The following is a 24,347-nucleotide window of genomic DNA, read 5'->3' as shown; positions in this document are numbered from 1 at the left end:
ATTATGCCTCATATGTAGGTATATTTGAGCTCATTTAATATCCTTCACTTTTATCCTCTTTGTATATAATTTAGTTTTGCATGTCTCATGACACTGTATCTGTATGTAATAATGGCTGTATTTCAGATAGTTGTTTGTGTGTCGAGTTGTTCCAGACCACAGCAAACATTACCTAGCTTGCCAAAGATTGTAATATAGTTGTTAAAATATGATAGCCTTTACTTGAACATACACATCTATATATTTGTCCATTAAAAGCCAGTAATTTCCAGGAGTTATCTCACCTTCTGAGTAGCCTCTGATTTATTAATAGTTTTCTAATGTAGTAAAAATGTGCAGAATATATATCACATTTCAACATTTCTGTCAACGAAGATTTGCTTCAGCCTGCGACACATAGTCATTTTGATAGTAAGCTATTATAGCTAATATATACATTGTCGTCATGTGTTACTACCTTCATTATAAGACTTATATTTTTGGCTTTTTCAACATTTTGGGTAGCCGACTCCTGCGATAGAGGGTTCCGATCTAGATATTTTTTCACACACAGACAAATCATAGTATGGACACAGAGCCTTCTTAGAGTCTTGAAAGAAATGGTTTATAATAGTAATAAAGTCACAGGGGGAAAAAAAAGTGCGTTGAATGAATTGTATCTTGAAAATATCACTTTCATCATCTTGTGGAGTAGAATCGGACCACTCGTGTCAGCAGCTATCACTTTGTAAAATGTTTGATTTGTTTGAGAAACTTAGTGTTGCGGCAAACTGCCTTATGCCATGCCTCTCAGCGTGCAGGACATGGCACCAGGTGAACATAATCAAAATCAGCCAACAGGCTTCTGCACCATATGGAGTGGATCCCAATCAGGGCAGAAGGTGGCTAATATTGAAGTTGCCGTGTACACTGAGAGGAAGGGAAGACAAAGAAGGCGAAGGCTTTGTTGCTTTGGACAACGAGGTTTGGAACTGCACAGAAAACCTACTGGTGGACCACAAAGAGACTGCTGGTAAGAGCATATGTTCCACTAATGTAATGGGAAAATGTTATGTGCTGCCTAGTGGTTTTGTGAGTTTATTTGAATATACATAAATAAATAAATGGGTTGTACTTGTATAGCGCTTTTCTACCTTCAAGGTACTCAACGCGCTTTGACACTACTTCCACATTTACCCATTCACACACACATTCACACACTGATGGAGGGAGCTGCCATGCAAGGCACCAACCAGCACCCATCAGGAGCAAGGGTGAAGTGTCTTGCTCAGGACACAATGGACGTGACGAGGTTGTTACTAGGTGGGATTTGAACCAGGGCCCCTCGGGTTGCGCACGGCCATTCTCCCACTGCGCCACGCCGTCCCTCATGTAAGTATCCATCCATCCATCCATTTTCTACCGCTTATTCCCTTTGGGGTCGCGGGGGGCGCTGGTGCCTATCTCAGCTGATTAGTAATTTACTGTTCTTTGAACAAATTGTGGTATAGTCACCCTTGCTCCTGATGGGTGCTGGTTAGTGCCTTGCATGGCAGCTCCCTCCATCAGTGTGTGAATGTGTGTGTGAATGGGTAAATGTGGAAGTAGTGTCAAAGCGCTTTGAGTACCTTGAAGGTAGAAAAGCGCTATACAAGTACAACCCATTCATTCATTCATTCATATAGTGGAAACTAAATTACTTTGGACTATTGTTTGCTTTTGTGTAAATTTACTTTTGGTGTATATTGGGTGATTTAGTTTATCAAAAAAAAAAAAATAGGAAAACATGAAAAGAGTAAATTGTGCTAAATGGGGTTGTGCGATATTGGTACTGGCCATGAGGTGGCACATATCTTCAAACTAATGCTAAGTGTTGATGTTATTGCTGCTATTTCAAGGGTTTTAACTGTGTAAATATGTGTTTTAAGGTACTTTGTGTTTTAAGGCTTTTACACCTGCATAGCTGCAAAAAGCATATTTTATCTGCAAGCTGGAAATGAAAACTAGTTTAAATAAATGGAAAAAAGATAACTGCATTCAATATTGTGAGTGGAATCCTGCACGACGCCTGATAAGTTAGAAACCCTTTCCATGTGTGGGGCCTGTGCAGAACATATCATCTTGACATTTTACTGTGATGCAATCAAGTTTATTCTCTACTGTATTGGTAGTGTTTGAGAGCAGAACTAAACATAAAGATGTGTGTTCTTCTGTGGTTGCAATGCTAAATAGAACTACAAAGACTCGGTTGTGCAAATTACCATGTTAAATCTTAGTAATAAATATTTTGATTGTTAATCCAATACACCGTTCTTTCGTTGTTGATTTTCATAACAGAAACTAAAACTTAAAGGCCTACTGAAACCCACTACTAGCCACCACGAAGTCTGATAGTTTATATATCAATGATGAAATATTAACATTGCAACACATGCCAATACGGCCTTTTTAGTTTACTAAGTTACAATTTAAAATTTGCCGGGAGTTTCATCTTGGAAACGTCGTGTAATGATGACGTGTACGCAAGACGTCACGGGTTTTTAGGAAGTATGAGCGCTGCACACACACACAGCTAAAAGTCGTCTGCTTTAACGGCATAATTATACAGTTTTTTGGACATCTGTGTTGCTGAATCTTTTGCAATTTGTTCAATTAATATTGGAGAAGTCACAGTAGAAAGATGGAGTTAGGAAGCTTTAGCCTTTAGCCACACAAACACACGGTGATTCCTTGTTTAAAATTCCTGGAGATGAAACTTTACTATGGATCAGAGCGCGGTCAAGCCAACATAGATCCCTACCAAATGTCAACCAGCAGGTTTCGGTGAGAAAATTGTGGTTAAAAAGTCAGTTCTTACCAGAGAAAAGCTGAACTTGTGCCGTCCATAGCTGCCGTCGACTCCCCTGAGACACTGCGCGTCAAGACACCCGTGGAGACACCCTTCCGACTATCAGGTAATATTTAACTTACTAAAACACTAGCAACACAATAGAAAGATAAGGGATTTCCCAGAATTATCCTAGTAAATGTGTCTAAAAACATCGGAATCCGTCCCAATGCAATCGTGTTTTTGTTTTTTTTCTCTAGTCCGTCGCTATCAATATCCTCAAACACGAATCTTTCATCCTCGCTCAAATTAATGGTAAAATTGTCGTTTTCTCGGTCCGAAGAGCACTTTTTGTTGGAGGCTCCCATTAAAAACAATGTGAATATGTGAGGAGCCCCCACACTTGCGACGTCATCGTCTGCAACTTCCGGTAGAGGCAGGGCATTTCTCTTAGCACCGAAAGTTGCGAACTTTATCGTGGATGTTCTCTACTAAATCCTTTCAGCAAAAATATGGCAATATCGCGAAATGATCAAGTATTACACATAGAATGGACCTGCTCTCCCCGTTTGAATAAGAAAATCTCATTTCAGTAGGCCTTTAAGTGCTATTCGTTAGCATTAAAGAAAAACATCCTTAATAGTGTTAATAAACTAGATGATAAAATCTCAGTATAAATTGAGTCTTGATATCGCTAGCAAACATTCTTGAACAACAGGGACATCTATAGCTAAAAAATGAGACAAAATATGAACATTATACAATTTTTAAAAGCGAGAGACCATTTGTAGCAGGAAATCCACTGCACGAGTCACAATCACAAGAGCACAACACTCGTTATGTCAATCAAATTCATTAATTAGTGATACACGCATAAGTCCAACTTTGTCTTTCACCGATTTAATGCTTAATTTGTGGACCCCTCCAGATATAAAGACATAATGTTCCTCCAATCCTTTCTTCTCTAAATCCACGTGAAGGGTCAAGTAAGTTGAGGATCCATCCATCCATTTTCTACCGCTTATTCCCTTCAGAGTGGCGGGGGGCGCTGGAGCCTATCTCTGCTACAATCGGGTGGAAGGTGGTGTACATCCTGGACAAGTCCCCACCTCATCACAGGGCCAACACAGATAGACAGTCAACATTCACACACTAGGGCCAATTTAGTATTGCCAATCAACCTATCCTCATGCAGTAATTCAATCATCCATCCATCCATCCATTTTCTACCGCTTATTCCCTTTTGGGGTCGCGGGGGGCGCTGGCGCCTATCTCAGCTACAATCGTGCGGAAGGCGGGGTACACCCTGGACAAGTCGCCATCTCATCGCAGGGCCAACACAGATTGACAAACAACATTCACACTCACATTCACACACTAGGGCCAATTTAGTGTTGCCAATCAACCTATCCCCAGGTGCATGTCTTTGGAAGTGGGAGGAAGCCGGAGTACCCGGAGGGAACCCACGCATTCACGGGGAGAACATGCAAACTCCACACAGAAAGATCCCGAGCCTGGATTTGAACCCAGGACTGCAGGACCTTCGTATTGTGAGGCAGACGCACTAACCCCTCTTCCACCGTGAAGCCTAATTCTATCATAATTATTATTATTATTATTGTTTATTTATTTTTTATTTTTTTAAAGACACTGTGGGTTTTGATGTGGTCCTGGAGAATGTCACATAGGGGTGCAGATGAGCAAGCAGTTTGATTTGCTGGACCACAGTTGTCTTGAACTGGTTTGGGAGTTTAAAAGATATTTCACACAGGATGGGACGTTGCCACGGATACACCTGTGGGTAAGTAGGGAGATTTTATACTGAATTATGTAATGTACTGAGAGCCAGTGAAGGTCTTTCAGGATTGGAGAAACGTTTATTATTCATATCTATTTACAAGTTGGAATGCACAACAAAGAAAAAATAGTCCTCTTGTTTTTCATATTGATTGTGAACGATAGGCAAAAGTGCAGTCCGTTTTAATATTAGATGCTTTTAGGTGTAGTAACACTGATTTACCGCTAGGGCGCACCAAATACCGGTAACTAAACAGGCGCCATGACTGCAATCAAGGACGTCTGCAGCGGATTAATGCAATTGCTGTCGTTAGTTTTTGACGAAATTAAAAAAAATGTACATCTTTAGTTCATAAACTTACAATAAAACATGCTTTTATTCTGTGAAAGTATAATTTCGCAGCAATATTTGACGCACGCTGCTTCTACATTCCTGCAGTGTTTAGCAGGCTCTTACACACACCAAACGATGCAATAAACGTAAACAAAACATTAATGACCTTTTCTTCATTAGCTCTGGACCAACAATCATGGACAGATTATTATTACTTGTGGGTGTGAAGTATGACAAGTATGTCGGTTGCCTCCAATGTATTTGTAATTACTGTGTCACCCTAGTATTAACTGAGTTGTTTTTTTTTTTTTGGTAACATGTTAAGTGCATAAGTGTACCTTGTGTAGTTATTTCTGCACAATAACTCAGATATGGTAACAATGGTGAACAGTAGAGAATATAGTTTATTTTTGGTCCATAACATGTTTTGCTTCATTCATTGACGTATTTTCTTTTTGCCACTTTTTTGTGTATTTTTGAGATTTCCAGTTCATTTATTACATCTATTACACTCAGAATGGGGTTCATTTTTACTTATTCAATGTTAACATTTGTCTTTGAGTGTCTCTTCTGCTGCTACCGAATTGCATTATTTTAGTTTTACTGAAACTCAGTCTGTTTTCGTCAAACCATCTCTTGCATATATTTTCATGTGTTATTTGTATCAGCTAATGTGTTCTCACGGGCTTCACGGTGGCAGAGGGGTTAGTGCGTCTGCCTCACAATACGAAGTTCCTGCAGTCCTGGGTTCAAATCCAGGCTCGGGATCTTTCTGTGTGGAGTTTGCATGTTCTCCCCGTGAATGCGTGGGTTCCCTCCGGGTACTCCGGCTTCCTCCCACTTCCAAAAACATGCACCTGGGGATAGGTTGATTGCCAACACTAAATTGGCCCTAGTGTTTGAATGTGAGTGTGAATGTTGTCTGTCTATCTGTGTTGGCCCTGCGATGAGGTGGCGACTTGTCCAGGGTGTACCCTGCCTTCCGCCCGATTGTAGCTGAGATAGGCGCCAGCGCCTCCCGCGACCCCGAAAGGGAATAAGCGGTAGAAAATGGATGGAAGGATAATGTGTTCTCTTCTGAACAAAAAGCAGGCATTGTGTGCTCACCTCACACAAGACGCTGTCTCACCTTAAAACTCATTTGTATACTCTAGCCTTTAAATAGACCTCCTTTTTAGACCAGTTGATCTGTCGCTTCTTTTCTTTTTCTCCTCTGTCCCCCTCCCTCTCCCTTGTGGAGGGGGTCCGGTTCGATGACCATGGATGAAGTACTGGCTGTCCAGAGTTGGGACCCAGGATGGACCGCTCGTCGGGACCCAGGATGGACCGCTCACCTGTGTATCGGTTGGGGACATCTCTACGCTGCTGATCTGACTCCGCTTCGGATGGTTTCCTGTGGACGGGACTCTTGCTGCTGTCTTGGATCCGCTTTGAACTGAACTCTCGCAGCTGTGATGGAGCCACTATGGATTGAACTTTCACAGTATCGTGTTAGACCCGCTCGACATCCATTGCTTTCGGTCCCCTAGAGGGGTGGGGGTTGCCCATATTTGAGGTCTTCTCCAAGGTTCTCATAGTCAGCATTGTCACTGGCGTCCCACTGGGTGGGAATTCTCCCTGCCCACTGGGTGTGAGTTTTCCTTGCCCTTCTGTGGGTTCTTCCGAGGATGTCGTAGTCATAGTGGTTTGTACATTCCTTTGAGACATTTGTGATTTAGGGCTATATAAATAAACATTGATTGATTGATTGATAGTCGGAGGCTCTCTGGTGTTGATGGCGAACCTTCACTTACCATACTTGTCTTTTTTCTGGGTTGTGGTGGAAGCTTTGCAACACCAAAATGCAACACGGAACGACACAGGAGGTCCTTCATATTGGCAGCCATCAGACTGCATAATGCCTATGTTCCTTCTTGACTGCACTTAAATGTAGAATATATTTATATTATTCATATATTATATGTTGCCATTTTTGTTACAAATTAGCGTATAGTAGACTCTACATGGACGCACTAAAACGAGGGTCCCTGGTTCAATCCCCACCTAGTACCAACCTTGTCACGTCCATTTTGTCCTGAGCAAGACACTTCACCCTTGCTCCTGATAGGTGCTGGTTAGCGTCTTGGATGGCAGCTCCCTCCATCAGCGTGTGAATGTTTGTGTGAATGGGTAAATATGGAAGTAGTGTCAAAGCGCTTTGAGTACCTTGAAGGTAGAAAAGCGCTATACAAGTACAACCCATTTGTATAATATGTATAATATATGTCATATATTTTTTATTATTATTATTGTTTATTGTGAGCGAACTGTGGTGCTGAATTTCTCCCAGGGATCAATAAAGTACTTTCTATTCTATTCTATTCTTTGTAAAAGCCCCATGCTGCACAACAGGACATTTTATACCAGTCGGAAAACTGACGAGGAAACGCCACAAACGCATAGCATTAAAACAGATTTAATAGCGGTCTTGGCACCCTGTAGTCACATGAGTGACTTTTGACCAATGGTGTGCCGTCAGGGCCAGTAAGGCCTTCTCTGCTGGCCTATCATTACCAGAAATCATGATCATAATTAAAGTTTTTTATTTTTATTTTTATTTTTTTTTTAAATTTCCCTAAATATCTAAAAGTATTTAAATTCTCTTCATGTCATATTATGCTCCTTCCAGTGCTGTTGTTTTTTGGTTTTAGTTAGTATCCAATCAGAATTCAGCTATCTTATGTTGCCAGGATGTACCAAATCTGACTGTGGCTTTCAGAATCAACATTACAGGTGTCCATGCACTGTAAGTGAACAGACACATACAGTTGATAGACAGTTGCAATAGCCAATCAGATCATGAGTTGTTTGTCAGTAAGGCCTTCTAGCTGGCCCTGAGATTTGCACGTCTTGTTATTTGGATACTCACTTGGGAGTCCCAAGTGAATATCCAATCAAAAGTTGCAAACACAGGAAGTGGCACCGGAGCCATAGAAAGCCACAGAAAACTCACCGTTAATCACAAAAGAGAGCAAAATGTTCATTAGGTGGCAGTTGTATATTTGCAAGGCCATTTTCAAGAAGGATAGGACGTCGGCCGACACCAGAAGGTGGTTTGCCTGCGACTTTCACACAAATTACGACTGCGACTAACTAGGTAGGTAGGTAGGTCTTTATTGTCATTGCAACAAGTACAACGAAACTTTGTTTTCAGCACAAACCTGTTCAAGATTCGACAAACAAACATTGTACAGGGTTACAGAACAAGAACGCTGATGGGTCGCCATAAGGCGTCCCGTAAAAGATGGGAAAAAGGTCAACGCTGGGGAAGGATGAGTAAAAAAATACAATCCAGACTGGGCTCCTAAAGGGGCCCAGTTCAGAGTGAGAAAATACCTCCATAGCAAAGCACATATACATATTACAACATACATCTCGAGATATCTAGCAACAGAGGGAAGGTAGTTCAAGGTCAGGGTGGTAGGCCGCAGCTCTCAGGCGCTGACCGTCCATTCATCACCCCTGCGGGATTAGCGTCGAGGGCATCGGATTGGGGGACAGGAGGGTGTATGTGTGGCGTATATTTTTTTATGTGGATGTGTGTGTATTTGCCGTCGCTAGTCCAAAGTCCACAACAACAGGTGTGTGTCCATGAGAGACAAGAAGGGAGTTTGTTGTGTCTTCCTGCAGTGATCTTCGGGAGAGTCTCGAAGCCAGGGAAAAAATCCAAGTTAAAATGACTTGTATGCGAGTGAAAATAAAATGTGCTTTTCACTCTAAAATTGTCTATGACCTGTCCTGCGGGGTAGACAGTCCGATGTAATCCACAGTTCTTCCCGCATCCTCCATTCATTTGTGGCAGCTTTGGGATACTTTGAAGACTGCCAGCAACTTTCAATTTGTCGACAAACCAGAGCAACGCTTACTCCAATCAGCAGATGTCCTGTTGTCATGATTCCGAATAGGTGGATATCTTCACGTCGTCGACAGAAAAGGGTCGCCAGGCACGCGGCACTCCTTCTTCTCCCAAGAGTCCGTCGTGTGTCCAGCAACAACCGCTTCGTCACGACAGCAGGTTCCCCCAAACCCAAGATCTTGTCAATTTAGTTGAGGCCAGTTAAATAGTTCTAATGTTTAGATTTGGAGAGCAGTGCAAAAAGAGGCAACAAGAAAGTTAAGACAAGACAAAACAAAGAAGCAAGCAGGAGAGATAAGGGAGAGGAAAGGGGAGCGTCCACCCTCGTTGGGTGCCAGAGGGACTGCGACAAACTACCGACTACAAGCAGTACCGCTGGCTTATACGGTTTCGAATAGGTGCCACAAATTGTGAGTTCAAATATATTATTTCCTTATTTTTTCATGTTTCATTTGTTTTATACAATTATTTTAATTTTGACAGTATGACGTAAGTTTTAATTGCTGAAGAGGGTTTATTAAATGTTAAATGCGCCGAAAAATAGACCGTTTTGTAAACCGTTAAGGGGATTCAATGGCCATTAGTGTGCAAGTGTGTTTTTGTATAGTATCTCCAGCCGTGTACATGCAGTGACATCAATTATGGTATTTTGAGAGGTGAAGTGGGACTAAGTAGGACATCAATGGAGGCCAAGGTGAGAAACGCATGGCCCGCCCCTGCTTTTGACCATTCGTTGAGATCACCTGAAACCAAGTTGGCCTTACTCTCTTTATACATGATTCTGTCTTGACTGTCAGGATGTAAAGATATCAACTTTATTGCCAATAAAAAGTAAGCGGCAGATGAAAATCTAAAGATTGTCTGACTCGTCAAAAGAATCGTCAAAAGAACCATTATTTTGTATTTCATGGAAGATAAGTCTTTCAGCTTACTTAAGTTTTTCTTCAACTTTATTTTAGCAGCAATATGATGCAGAATGTCGAACATCCATCCATCCATTTTCTACCGCTTGTCCCTTTTGTTTGTTCAATGTGTGAAAACATGCAGAAGAACACCATCTTTCTCCGTGTGTCACATCTGCACGACTGATATGCGCAGACTACGGAATATCTGCAAAAACAGAAAAAAAATAATAGTTAATAGTTATATTAATTTTGTTGCATCCACAGTATATTTATATTCTAAGATGTCCTAAAGAAATATTCGTTTGTCATATGTTTCTTTTTAAAAAATAAGTTTCATCTGTGTGTTTGTCTTTGGAAAGAAAGCTTTAAAGCAATATTCATCAATCAATGTTAACATTCACGTCTTCTAAGGACAAACAATACTGCGATTGCCTTTTTTAAAAACAAAACAATTATGCAAACTATATTAAGATATCAACAATGCCTGCGGAAGATAGCTTTCCGACGATAATGACCTCACGTAAATCAAAGAGTTCCTAATGTCGTAATATCAAAGTTACATATTTTTTACATTTCCTTTGGGTGACTTTCATGCAGGTGCTGCGCGTTCACATCCCACTGATTAGAAATGAGTTTTAGACAATTGAAAAATGGATGATCATGAAAAATCACCCATCCATTTTCTTCCGCTTGTCCCGTTCGGGGTTGTGGGGGTGCTGTATTCGGGCGGAAGGCTGGGTACACCCTGAACCATGTTTAATAAAATATTTAAAAGTGTAACTCATCAGAGAAGGGCTCTGGGTAAGGAATGATAACATTATGTGTCTACATTAAAAATCAGTCCAGTTTTAGTTTATTTCGAACATGCCTACGATACAACGTAATTCATCACATATTTCCAGTTGTTTCAATACAGCACGTATGAATAGGAGTAGAAAGAATCAGAGCTTATTAATAATAATAATATAACTGATTAGATTTATATCGCGCTTTTCTATTGTTAGATACTCAAAGCGCTCACAGAGAAGTGGGAACCCATCATTCATTCACACCTGGTGGTGGTAAGCTACATCTGTAGCCACAGCTGCCCTAGGGTAGACTGACGGAAGCGTGGCTGCCAGTTTGCGCCTACGGCCCCTCCGACCACCACCAATCATTCATTCATCATTCATTCACCGGTGTGAGCGGCACCGGGGGCAAAGGGTGAAGTATCCTGCCCAAGGACACAACGGCAGCAACTTTGATGTCCATAGGTGGGAAGCGAACCTGCAACCCTCAGGTTTCTGGCACGGCCGCTCTACCCACTACGCCATGCCGCCCCTCGATTATTATTTAATCCTAACCCTTTTCATACCGTACCGATTTTATCCAATTTCCTTGTTCTCTGTAACAGACTGGTGAACAAATAAATAATAAATAAATGATGCACCGGCAGCACGGTGTGAAAGGGGTTAGTGCGTCTGCCTCACAATACGAAGGTCCCGGGTTCAATCCTGCACTCAGGATCTTTCAGGTGGAGTCTGCATGTTCTCCCTGTGACTGCGTGGGTTCCCTCTAGGTACAACAGCTTCCTCCCACCTCCAAAGACATGCACCTGGGGATAGGTTTATTGGCAACACTAAATTGGCTCTTCCATTCATCTTTTTCCGCTTATCTGAGGTCTGGTCGCGGGGCAGTAGCCTAAGCAGGGAAGCCCAGACTTCCCTCTCCCCAGCCATTTTGTCCAGCACTTCCCGGGGGATCCCGATGCGTTCTCAGGTAAACCGGGAGACATAGTCTTCCCAACGTGTCCTGGGTCTTCCCCGTGGCCTCCTATAGGTCAAACGTGCCCTAAACACCTCCCAAGGGAGGCGTTCCGGTGGCATCCTGACCAGATGCCCGAACCACCTCATCTGGCTCCTCTCGATGTGGAGGAACAGCGGCTTTACTTTGAGCGCCTTTTGGATGGCAGAGTTTCTCACCCTATCTTTACAGGAGAACACAGCCACTCGGCGGAGGAAACTCATCATTTTGGCCGCTTGTACCCGTGATCTTGTACTTTCGGTCATAACCCAAAGCTCATGACCAAAGGTGAGGATGGGAACGTAGATCAACCGGTAAATTGAGAGCTTTGCCTTCCTGCTCAGCTCCTTCTTCACCACTTGGGGCAGGGTCTCCTCTCCAACCCGGAGATGGCACTCCGACCATTTCCAGGCGAGAACCATGGACTCAGACTTGGAGGTGCTGATTCTCATCCCAGTTGCTTCACACTCGGCTGAGAATCGATCCAGTGAGAGCTGGGGATCCTGACCAGATGAAGCCATCAGAACAACATCATCTGCAAAAAGCAAAGACCTAACTGTGCAGCCACCAAACTGGATCCCATCAATGCCACGACTGCACCTAGAAATTTTGTCCGTAAAAGTTCTGAACAGAATCGGTGACAAAGGGCAGCCTGGGCAGAGTCCAACCCTCACTAGAAACGTGTCCGACTTACTGCCGGCAATGCGGACCAAGCTCTGACACTGATCGTACAGGGAGCGGACTGCCACAATCAGACAGTCCGATACCCCATACTCTCTGAGCACTCCCCACAGGACTTCCCGAGGCACACCAGTCAAATGCCTTCTGCAAGTCCACAAACCACATGTAGACTGGTTGGGCAAACTCCCATGTACCCTCAAAGACCCTGCCGAGAGTATAGAGCTGGTCCACAGTTCCACAACCAGGATGAAAACCACACTGTTCCCCCTGAATCCGAGATTCGACTATCCGGCGTAGCCTCCTCTCAAGTACACCTGAATAGACCTTACAGGGAAGGCTGAGGAGTGTGATCGCACAATAGTTTGAACACACCCTCCGGTTCCTCTTCTTAAAGAGAGGAACCACCACCCCCGTCTGCCGATCCAGAGGTACGCCCCCGATGTCCACGCGATGCTGCAGAGTCTTGTCAACCAAGACAGCCCCACAGCATCCAGAGCCTTAAGGAACTCTGAGCGGATCTCATCTACCTCTATAGCCTTGCGACCGAGGAGCTTTTTTAACTACCTCAGCAACCTCAGCCCGAAAAATAGGAGAGCCCACCACAGATTCCCCAGGCTCTGCTTCCTCATAGGAAGACGTGTTGGTGGGATTGAGGAGGTCTTCGAAGTATTCCCTCCACTGATCCACAACATCTGTATTCGAAGTCAACAGAACACCATACACGGAGTTGACAGTGCACTGCTTCCCCTTCCTGAGGCGGCGGATGGTGGTCCAGAATCGCTTCAAAAGCGTCCGGAAGTCGTTTTCCATGGCTTCCCCGAACTGCTCCCATGTCCGAGTTCTTGTCCCCGCGACCGCTGAAGCCGCAGACCACTTGGCCTGTCAGTACCAGTCCACTGTGTCCGGAGTCCTATGAGCCAAAAGACCCCAAAATAACTCTTTCTTCAGCTTGACGGTATCCCTCACCCCCGGTATCCACCAACAAATTTCTAGGATTACCGCCATGACTAAATTGGCCCTAGTGTGTGAATATTGTCTGTCTGTGTTGGCCTTGTGATGAGATGGCAATTTGTCCAGGGTGTACACGGCCTTCCGCCCGATTGTAGTGAGATAGGCTCCAGATACCCCAAAGGGGATAAGCGGTACAAAAATGGATGGATGATATACCAAAAGTAACCATACAAATATTAAATACATAGATAATTTTTGTCTCAATTAAAAGTAAAAAAAAAAGGTTCAAGAAGTTCATCATAATTGTTCTTCCGTGTACTTTGTGCAATCTTGTAGTTTGAACAGTCTCTTAAACTGAATCATATTGGTGTTTTGATTTATTTGGTTAATCCATTGCATAATTTTATTCCACATACTGATATACTAAAGGTTTTAAGTGTTGTACGAGCATACACATGTTTTAAATGAGATTTTCCTCTAAGGTTATATTTCTCCTCTAGTTGAGAAGAATTGTTGTACATTCTTGGGAAGCAGGTTATAGTTTGCTTTGTACATACTTTTAGCTGTTTGAAAATGCACCAAATTGTTGAATTTCAATAATTGGGATTTAATAAAGGGTTTGTATGTTCTCTGTATCCAACATTATGTATTATTCTAATTCAGGGGTGTCAAACTCAAATATAGAGTGGGCCAAAATTTAAAACTGAACAAAGCCGCGGGCCAAGGTTGAACAAATTAACCTTTTAATAGGGACCCAAACAAGTTTTGCAATAAATATTGAACAAGTAAGGCTTAAATAGGGCAGCATGGTGGAACAGGGGTTAGTGCATCTGCCTCACAATACGAAGGTCCTGAGTAATCCTGGGTTCAATCCCGGGTTCGGGTTCTGTCTGTGTGGAGTTTGCATGTTCTCCCCGTGACTGCGTGTGTGCCCTCCGGGAACTCGGGCTTCCTCCCATGGAACAGGCAGAGCTTATATAACGTAATAGTGCACTATCAACTTACAAAAAACTTCAGTGGTATATCAAATAAAATTTTATTCAAAAAATTAATGCCTCTTTTCTATTTGCAGCCTTCTGAGGTAAATATCAACATTAACTTTTTCCACAGGCTAATAAATTCGAAAATAAAATAAAAATGAGGTGGGCGGGGTTTGGTGGTAGCGAGGAGTATATATTGTAGCGTTCCGGTAGAGTTAGTGCTGCAAGGGGGCTGGGTATTTGTTCTGTTGTGTTTATGTTGTGTTACGGTGCGGGTGTTCTCCCGAAATGTGTTTTGTCATTCTTGTTTGGTGTGGGTTCACGGTGTGGCGCATATTTGTAACAGTGTTAAAGTTGTTTATACGGCCACCCTCAGTGTGACCTGTATGGATTTTGACCAAGTATGTGTGTGTGAAAGCCGCATATATTATGTGACTTAGCCAGCATGCTGTTTATATAGAGGAAAAGAGGGCGTGACAGCATGTTGTAGAGGACGCTAAAGGCAGTGCCTCTAAGGCATGCTCCCAATATTGTTGTCCGGGTGGAAATCAGGAGAATGGTTGCCCAGGGAGATTTTCGGGAAGGGCACTAAACTTCGGGAGTCCCCAGGAAAATCGGGAGGGTTGGCAAGTATGAGTATTAGCGGTGAATGTGGTGTTACCGGCGGGCCAGCTCTAATGTTAATTTGATATTGCCTCAAGGCCCAAATGAAATTAAACGGCGGGACAAATTTGGCCCGCGGGCCAGAGTTTGACACCCATGTTCTAATTGATCTTTTTCTTAACACTGTTAGTGAATGAAGCGCACATATATTTGTTGTTTCCCCATGTTTCTGCAGAATAACTCAGATATGGTAACACTAGCGAGCAGTAGAGAATATTAAGTGATATTTGGTCTAGAAAATGTTTTGCTTTATTCATTGATGTGTTTCTTGCTACTTTATGTCATATATTTTTTACATGAGATTTCCAATTATTTTTTATTTATTACACACCAAAATGTGTTTTCTTTTACCATTTCAATATTTACTTCATCTATCTGTATTTGTTTGACTCTCTTCTACTGTTACCAAATAGCATCATTTTAGTTTTACTGAGATTCAAAGATGTATTTTTTTCATTTCTTCTCCCCTGAACAAAATGCTGTTGTGTCATCTGCAAATGATACTAACTTTAAGTCCTTTGTAACTTTACAAATGTTCTTCATACAGAGATTGAACAATTTCGGTCAGAGTATTGATCCCTGAGATACGCCAGAATATATTTTTAGCTCTGTGGAAGTGTGTTTGCCTATCTTCACGTAGTGTTTCCTGTTGGTTAAGTAGCTTCTTACCCAGTTCAATACCAACCCTGTGATGCCATACCGTTCTGATTTGTTCGTTAAGATATTATGATTAGTTGTGTCAAATGCTTTTGTTAAATCTATTAACACTGCAGCAGCACATTTTTTTTCTCTCTATTGCATTGGTGATCTCTTCCGTTATTTTGATTAATGCCATTGATGTTGAGATGTTGGCTTTGTACCCGTATTGTCTGATTGTTTTGTTTTTATTTATGAATTTGTCTATTCTGTTGTTAAACAGTTTTTAAATTATTTTAGAAAATTGTGGAAGTAGAGAAACAGGTCTGTAGTTTGTAAACTGGTGTTTGTCTCCAGTCTTATAAATTGGTATGATTTGTGCTATTTTCATACTGTTTGGGAAATTGCCTGTTTGAAATGATAGGTTGCTGATATGTTAAAGGTTCTGAAATCTGTTCAATAAAGTTTTTTGTATCGTTTTCATATCAATCAGTTGAGGTCTTGGATTGACCTTTTTTCACAATAGTATTTCCTCTTGTTACTCCTTCCAGGAACATAGAGTTGGGGTTTTTATTTATGGTGTTATTCAAGTCCTCAACTGACTGGAGATCTGGAGTACTTTCCCCCAGATGCGGTCCAATGTTCACAAAGTACTTAATGAAGCTTTCAACTACTTCGTTCATATAGTAATTTTTTTACATTTCCATCTAAAAAGTATTTCAGATAGTCCTTCTTGGTACCATTTTTAATAATGCTGTTTAATAATGCTGTTTAGGATGCCACATGTTGCTCTTATATCGTTTTTGTTCTGGTCCAATAATTGACTGTAATATTCTTTTCTCCCAATTCTTTGTATCCCAGTTACCTTCTTCTTATACATTTTGTACTTGTTTTCTGCTTCTGTAGATATTTGTTATAAATGTTCTGAATAGTGTATTCTCCTTTTTGCAAGCATTTCTCAGTCCATTTGTCATCATGATTTATATTTTTTCTTTTGCTTCTTTTTAAGTTGTTTCAATGGACAGTGTTTGTCATAAAGCATCTCGAAGGTATTAAAAAAACAAAACAAATGCCTCATCTAATTCATTTTCACTGTAGACATTGTCCCAACGCTGTCTTCTCTGATCATTTTTGAAAACTGTCATACTTTGTTCTGTACATATTCTTCGAAATGTCTTTTTGTCATCAATGTTCCTCTTCTTGTAGTTTCCATTGTAAATTATGAAAACTGGCAGATAATCACTTATGTTGGACAGGAGCCGGCCATTGTGGTATTACCAAAATCATTGGTAAACATATTAATATGTGTGGCGCTGTGTCCTGAGATTCTGCTTGTCCTTGTGGTTTAGAATATAAACTCAGGCTATACATTGTCCATAAAATCATCTGTAGGCTTTTGTTTGTTAAGGGTTCAAGAGGTCAATGGTGAAGTCTCCACATACAAAGGTTATTTTTTGACTGATTTCAATAAAAGTTGCCCTAACCCAGTTCTCAAACGTATCAATGTTTGACTTCGGTGATCCATACATACAACTGATCAGTACATTTTTGCCTTTTTTCTTGACACATTTCAATGGTAATACATTCTAAGATATTATCAATACAGTAGCTAGTGACTCAATCTTTACCATATTGTACTTTAGGTTCTTCATCACGTACCCAGCTACACCTCCTTCATTCTTGTCGATTCTGTTGATATAGTTTAGTTCAAATCCTCCTAGTTCAAAATCCATTCCTTTTTTTAGTATCCATCCGTGTTTCAGAGATAGCGATAAATTTGAAAGCTATTGCTCTGAAAGCTTTTGGTCATGTGACTTAACTCAATTCAACGTTGAACAAATTTGCCGCACGTAAACAGGTTTTATACTGCAATATAACAAACTAAATATTAAATAAAACACGCAAAACAAAGAAACCCTAGGAACATGAGCACACCTAACAATAGCTTTGAGAGAAACTCACCACACAGGACATTCTGACCACATAAAGATTACACAGCAAACTAAGAACTAATTACACACTATAATTAGACCTCTGATTACACCTGGACTAGACGCGAAGAAGGAGAAAGCTGATTAAATGAAATAAGGTCAGGGAAAGAGATCGGTGCAACTTTTAGGACACTAATGAGCACATAGAGGAAAAATGGAAACAGACTATGGCAGAAACCTCAAAAGTATTGAATTAGTTTGTGAATTTGCCTCTAGATATGATCATGATGACACAGGAAAATGTTGAAAGAAAAAAACATTATTATCACTAAAAACAATATAAAGTAACAAGTAGATATTAATAATTCCTTTATTCTATTTTGCTAAGCACTATTGTGTAACAGTAAAGTCATAATTAACTAGAATATACAATCCCGCTAGGAATGGCGTGTGAATGCCGTAAGTGCGCAAGCTGCGGCTACTGTAAAGCCTTTAATATGCGTGAGCGGAACTAAAATGTTTGAATGTTGAGTGGAGCGTGTGGTTGTTGGATCGGTTCAAATCAGACGAGAAATGTGGGATATGACAAGGTTTATATATTGTACATTCGTTTTCAATGGGGGGGAAACTCATGGTAATCCGGGAATTTTGGGTTTGAATATACAGGAAGATTAGACTGTGTGGAGCGTAAAACAGTTTGAATCAGGTGAGAAATGTGGCAAATGTAAAAGATTGTAGTTTGGCGATTCATTTTCAATTTGAGAAATTCCGTGGAAACGGTGAATTTGGTAATTTGGCTTCAACCTTCAGGGTGAATCGAGTGTGGATGGTTGAACGGTTAAAATCTAATAAGTAATGGCGACGAAAAATGTAAATCTTTAAAACATGTCTCATCATTTTCAATGGAAATTTCTTAGTAATTGGCGAATTTCAGGTAAATTCTACATTTTTTAAATGTGATAGATTAGCATGGAAGTCCTGGATGAGTTGAATTAGTTGGTGTTGGAATTGTTTGAATCGGTTGGCAAATGTTGAAGTTCTGGGAAATCTTTGAAATCGGAATTCTATTGGAAGTTTGTAAAGTGTTTGTTCAGGGAGTGTGGAATGTGTTGATGGTAGATTGGTTTGTATCGCTTGGGTAATGTGATAAGACGGCAATTTGAAAAGATTGTCTATTCATTTGAATGGGAATGTCCTGGAAATTTGGGAATATCGGGAAAACTGAATTGGTAAAAAAATATAGCTAATACAATTGTCCTTGAGGTTAGCAAAGGGTTGGTGTTGAAACTTTTCTTAATCGGTCAAAATTTTGACGTAGTACCCATTTATGATAGAGAATTTAGATTTCAGAATTCCTGAAATTTCGGGAAAATTAAGAATTGGGTAGAAAAAACAGTAACCTTTTGATATCCTAACTAAGTGGGAGGTTTTGATGGTGGAATAGTTAGAATGGGTTGAAAAAAGGGGAAGGGTTGGAAATAGGGCTTTGGAAAACTGTGAAAACTTGGAAAATGGACTTGGAAAATGGTAGAAGATTGAGAGAAAACAGAGCAATATAAATTGATAGCGGGAGAGAAAAATGGATAGGAGATGTAAAAAAAAGGAGAAAAAATATATGTTTACATTGTCAGACTAGGCTAAAAGAGCACAAACTGTAAGGAAAATTAGGTAATTTGTTTGGACGTACAGAAGAGAAACTGCAAATAAACCATTGAACACTAATATCGATGCAATACCAATAACCACCTTGGTGTCAATACTGTACAATCACTATTTTTAATCGATATGCCCATTCTAACATACTGTAATACTACTTGGAGTACATTAAGTATCAGCTCCTACATACACAACTCCATACATCTTAATTAAAGTGAGTAGATGGCAGTCAGTTTGCAAACACTTCAAGGAAAGAGTACACAACCAGGAAGGTTGATAAAAGAGTGATAAATGGTGAAAGCTGAAGAAACGCTGCAGGCACAGACTGGCCTAATGGTCGAAAGTCATCACTGCATCTGCTGCTCCCTGATGTATAATGCAACAACAAATAAGCGACAGAGGAAGCAGAAGGAAGGAAGGAAAGAAGCAGTAAGATGTTGTGTACTTTATCCCACTAAACAGTCAGAACAATCACGTTGTACACACATGCTTGTACTACAATGAAGTGTTGGACATGCTTTTAATTGTTATGTCATGTTGGGGATAGATTTATTTGGCAACACTAAATTGGCCCTAGGGTGTGAATGTGGGTGTGAATGTTGTCTATCTGTGTTGGCCCTGTGATGAGGTGGCGATTTTTCCAAGGTGTACACCGCCTTCCGCCTGAATGCAGCTGAGATAGGCTCCGGTACCCCCCGCGATCCCAAAACAGACAAGTGGTAGATAATGGATGGATGGATGTTGAGTCTCTTCAAGTCCACAGCACATTTACTTCTTTTCTCCTGCCTGAATTAGCGAGGCTATGCGCAAACTTTCTGCAGTTGCATTTTCTGAGTTGTTATGATGCATAAAGTTACCGCTTACCTGGTGTCGGACCAGAGGTGCAACATCCGAAGCAGAGAAGCCCAGACTTCCCTCTCACCGGCTACTATGCCCAGTTTTGTTTGACGCTCATAAAGTTGACCAAAAAAAAAGTACCAATGATAGTCACACACTGGTGAAAGGACCCTCTGCATTTAATCCATCCCCTTGTTCCAACCCCTGGAAAGTGAGGGGTTGGAACTGCACTGCTTCGGAATCATTTTGGTGATTTAACCCGCAATGCCAACTCCTGATGCTGTGTGGGAGATAATGGGTCCCATTTCTATAGTCTTCAGTATGACTTTTGCACGATCAGCCTTTTCATATAAAGAAATAAAGGAATGGAACGACCTCACAACAAACTTAAAAAGTCTAACAGATTACTCTACATTCGCAATTGAAGTTAAAAAGTGGCATTGGAGCAATCACAGCTGCTCACACAGTCGCTAAGGTGGACACTATGATTGACACATTAACTTAATGTGTATTATACTCATCCACGATGGCATTTTTGTTTTAAAATGTGATGTGTGTATGTTAAAATCATGGTTGTTTTTACAAATGATGACAGATGTGAACAAGAGCAAGTGTTGTCTTTGTGTGATGATGTAAATGAGGTCTGGTTATATTATATATTAAGTATGTATGAATGAAAGGGCATTTTATGAGTTCTTAATTTGATTACATGCTATCGTATTATTTTATCGTCATAATTTTATTGCATGATTTTTGCATCCCTTTAAGGAATCTAGGGACTGCGGATGGAAATTAGCTATATAGCTGTAATCTGGTACAGAACATATCTGTCTTTGATTTTAATGTTTCTGTGCATTGTCCCTTCAAATTAAGACTAAACTAAACTTGGCCGTGGTGTGAACTCACGACCTACCAATCTCAGGGCGGACACTCTATTCACAAGGTCACTGAGCAAGTCTGTGATGAAGCAAATGTCGTGGTTTGTTTTTTAAATCAATGTGCCGCGTATGCTCAAACAGATCAAAATACGTAAATATAAAATGTTATTATAAATGTGCTCGTTACTACATAACATATATACTTACTGTACATCATGTATCAATCCAATCCACTTTATTTATATAGCACATTTAAACAATAAAATGCTTCCGAAGTGCTGGATATATGACCCTAATGGACACCCACCCTCGCTTATTTTATCAAAGAACTGTGATTGGATATATTGCAAAACTAGTCCCACCCATTTGCAAAACAAATTTAAATATGAATGCATTTTGTCTCCAACTTTTAGTCTCGTTTTTATTCCTCAACACAGGGCTGAAGGGTGTGTGTGTACCCGCGGACTAGCAGAGTGTGACACAAGCGATGAACAGAAAAGCGGGAAAATGATATCATACAAGTGTTGTGGCTTGTCCCTTTTTCAGCAGATTTCTCTGCTATTGCGGATAATTTTTTGTCAACTTGTCATACACTTTATTGCCAAAAGTACTTGGCCACTTGCCTTGACGCTCATATGAACTTGAAGTCCTTCCCATTCCTAACCCATAGGGTTCAATATGATGTCGGTCCACCTTTTACAGCTATTACAGCTTCAACTCTTCTGGGAAGGCTGTCCACAGGGTTGCGGAGTGTGTTCATAGAAATTCCACCATTCTTCCAAAAGCGCATTGGTGAGGTCACACACTGATGTTGGTCAAGAAGGCCTGGCTCTCAGTCTCCGTTCTAATTCATCCAAAAGGTGTTCTATCAGGCTCAGGTCAGGACTCTGTGCAGGTCAGTCAAGTTCATCCACACCAGACTCTGTCATCCATGTGGCCAGGCCAAGTGATTACGACTCCTGATTCTGATCATTTGGATGGGTGGCCAAAGACTTTTGGCAAAATAATGTACATACATTTTTGAAGCCCCCCTTTCCCCTATATAGAGCAGGTCCCAGAGTCAAATAGGAGGAGCTGGCAGGCTTAGTATGGAGAACCTGATGCAACCCCATCGATGTCGGGTACAGAGCATTGTTTGCCAGTCTCCCATCAGACCACTCAAGATGTTGGGAGTGAAAAGACTGCATAACAGAAATGCCATAAAAAAAATCACTTATGTGGCAGAAGGCTGTGGATCAAGCGGAATGGCGAGTGGACAACAAAAGCTCCTTAGACACAAGCCAGGACTTTATGGTGTCTGATGTTGTGTCGTATCCCAGGATACACCACTGAGGATTTGTCTAAATTGCAGCAAATGTGCATATTAGAACTTATTTACATTGTCTGTTTATTAATTTCTTGCTGTAGCAAGAATATTTATATCGCTACAGTTTATCTGACACATGAAATGTGACAAATTGGAAGCAGGGGCTGTACTATCCACTTTAGATGTCAGACAGCAGTATGTGTTTTGTGGCAATTCCAAATTTGACCACAGTGTCAGTTGTTATGTAGAGTGGCACTTTCCATCATTTTCAGAAGACTAATGCAAGATCCACCCAGAAATGGGACCATAATGAGATACTGTAATTGTATGCATGTTTGAAAAAAAAAACCTAACACCGGAGCCTAAATATTTCTAAAAAATTAGCGATTTATATTTTTTTCCAACAAAAAAAATTGTAGAAGAACATACTGGGCACCGTTTTTTTTTCATGTATTTTTTTTTTTTTTAAGTGTAATATGTATAATCATAAAGTTATTGAAAATCAAACAAATAAGAATATATACAATCTGCATAATATTCCCCCCCCCCAAAAAGACCATGATGTCATGTGTTTTTTGAGATGATGTTGTGTATAACAGTTACTAAAAAAATAAGTCAAATTATTTTTCCCAAAACATTTTTTAATGAATTTCCCAAAAAAAGAACCAACTGGATACTATCTTTGAGTTATGTAGTTTTTTGAACGTTATTGAAAGTAGTATAACCAACTGGACAACTTATATGTCAGGTAGTGTTTGAGACATTGATGTACAATGTTGAAATTATTGAATAGTATTACATAGTATTCCTTAAAAATCTGAAATGTATTGTTTTTTTGTTTAGTTTTTGGTTTTTTACCATTTATGTCTTACTTTTGTAAATTATTACACAGTAAAAGGAAGCAAAATGTAAAACCAGCTTTGACCAGCTTCCAGAGTATTGATCCGTAGGCTTACGGCCAGGTCCCCCTTGTTCTCTCTGGCTTCCCTTATATGCTGGTTGGCCACCCCTGTGTTCACTCCAGACACCTGGATACCTTATGGGAGCCTTCATTTTTGTAATGATGTAGGAGTTCTTCAGAAGGCAGTCTGTCAGTCGCTTGCGAAAAGACTAAAAAAGACCTTCCCTTCAACACCCAACAGCGAGATGGTTTATAACTAATCAATGTTTTTAAGACTTTTCTTCCTTTGGGATCCACACAACCCCCGTCCGTCTCCACTGCTTTGCTACCTTGTCCCTGCATCCGATCACCTTCAGGATCTTCAAAAACCTGTGTAGTAACGTCACGCGGTTATTGTAATATTAACAATGGATTAGATTTATATAGCGCTTTTATTACGGCATGTACACAGTCTGCCACTCTTTCAGCAACACACACCGCTGGACACGCCCATACACGCTCTGCTTCTGCTGCCATGCGCCGACACAGCTGTGCGCAATCATCACTCAACACACCTTCTGCTGATGACACCACTCCCCATAAAAGCCAGCATGCCCAGAGAACCAACACTGGAACGTAATCTCTGCTTGCAGTAAGCTTTCGTCTCTGGCCCCTCACCTTTGCTTGCTCGTTCCTAGTGACCTTCGACCCTTGTGCTCATTTGTTTCTGTTGCTTCTCTTTTTTTCCCCAGAATTCCCTCCGTCACCTTAGAAGTGAGCTGTGCGCCTCACTTCTCTGGACCCCTCTGGATTTTGACTGCCTCCCTCGATCCTCGACCCCCCACTTTGGACTCGGACCTCTTGACGCCCCTCTCAGCCCCGCGGATTCTCCCACCTGCCTCGCCCAACTGGACTGGTCGCCTGGCCACTCAACATGCACTTAAAAACAACCACTGGTAAATGTTCATTGTAACACTTCACATAGTCCTGCAAACAAACACAGTAGCATCATCAAGCTCAAAATAAACTGTTGAGCTTTACTCCTGTTGGTGTGTCGTCTCCTTCCCCACCATACATAACAGCTTTTCTAGAACTCAAAGTGCTTCACAGAGAACTGAGAACCCATTATCATTCACACCTGGTGGTGATAAGCTACTTTCGGGGACCGAACCTGCAACCCTCATATTTTTGGCATGGCCGCTCTACTCTACCCACTACGCCATGCTGCCCCTCGCGGCATAGGGCGAGTAGCGCACACCTTATATGGTACGTTACTGGGCCCCAGAGCAGTGCTTGGTTTTGCCCTTTCAACCACCTTTTGAATTTAATAATAATAATAATAATAGATTTTATTTGTAAAAAAAGCACTTTACGTTGAGCAAACAACCTCAAAACGTCCCAGTGTAAAAAAAATTGTAATAATAATAAT

The 24,347-nt window shown here is 41.0% G+C and overlaps 1 long non-coding RNA gene across 1 annotated transcript; it reads left to right on the top strand.

Moving 5' to 3' along the window:
• The first annotated feature begins 769 nt into the window (after positions 1-769).
• LOC133537673 (uncharacterized) lies at positions 770-23,915 on the top strand. The gene is made up of 3 exons (XR_009802807.1): positions 770-1,012; positions 23,407-23,570; positions 23,671-23,915. It is a non-coding gene; the product is annotated as an uncharacterized LOC133537673 (long non-coding RNA).
• The last annotated feature ends 432 nt before the right edge of the window (positions 23,916-24,347 follow it).

This window comes from Nerophis ophidion, linkage group LG01 (genome assembly GCF_033978795.1).
Source record: "Nerophis ophidion isolate RoL-2023_Sa linkage group LG01, RoL_Noph_v1.0, whole genome shotgun sequence".
Classification (NCBI taxonomy): Eukaryota; Metazoa; Chordata; class Actinopteri; order Syngnathiformes; family Syngnathidae; genus Nerophis; species Nerophis ophidion.
The sequence above is the reverse complement of the archived record's forward strand: the minus strand, read 5'-3'. Positions and strand labels throughout refer to the sequence as shown.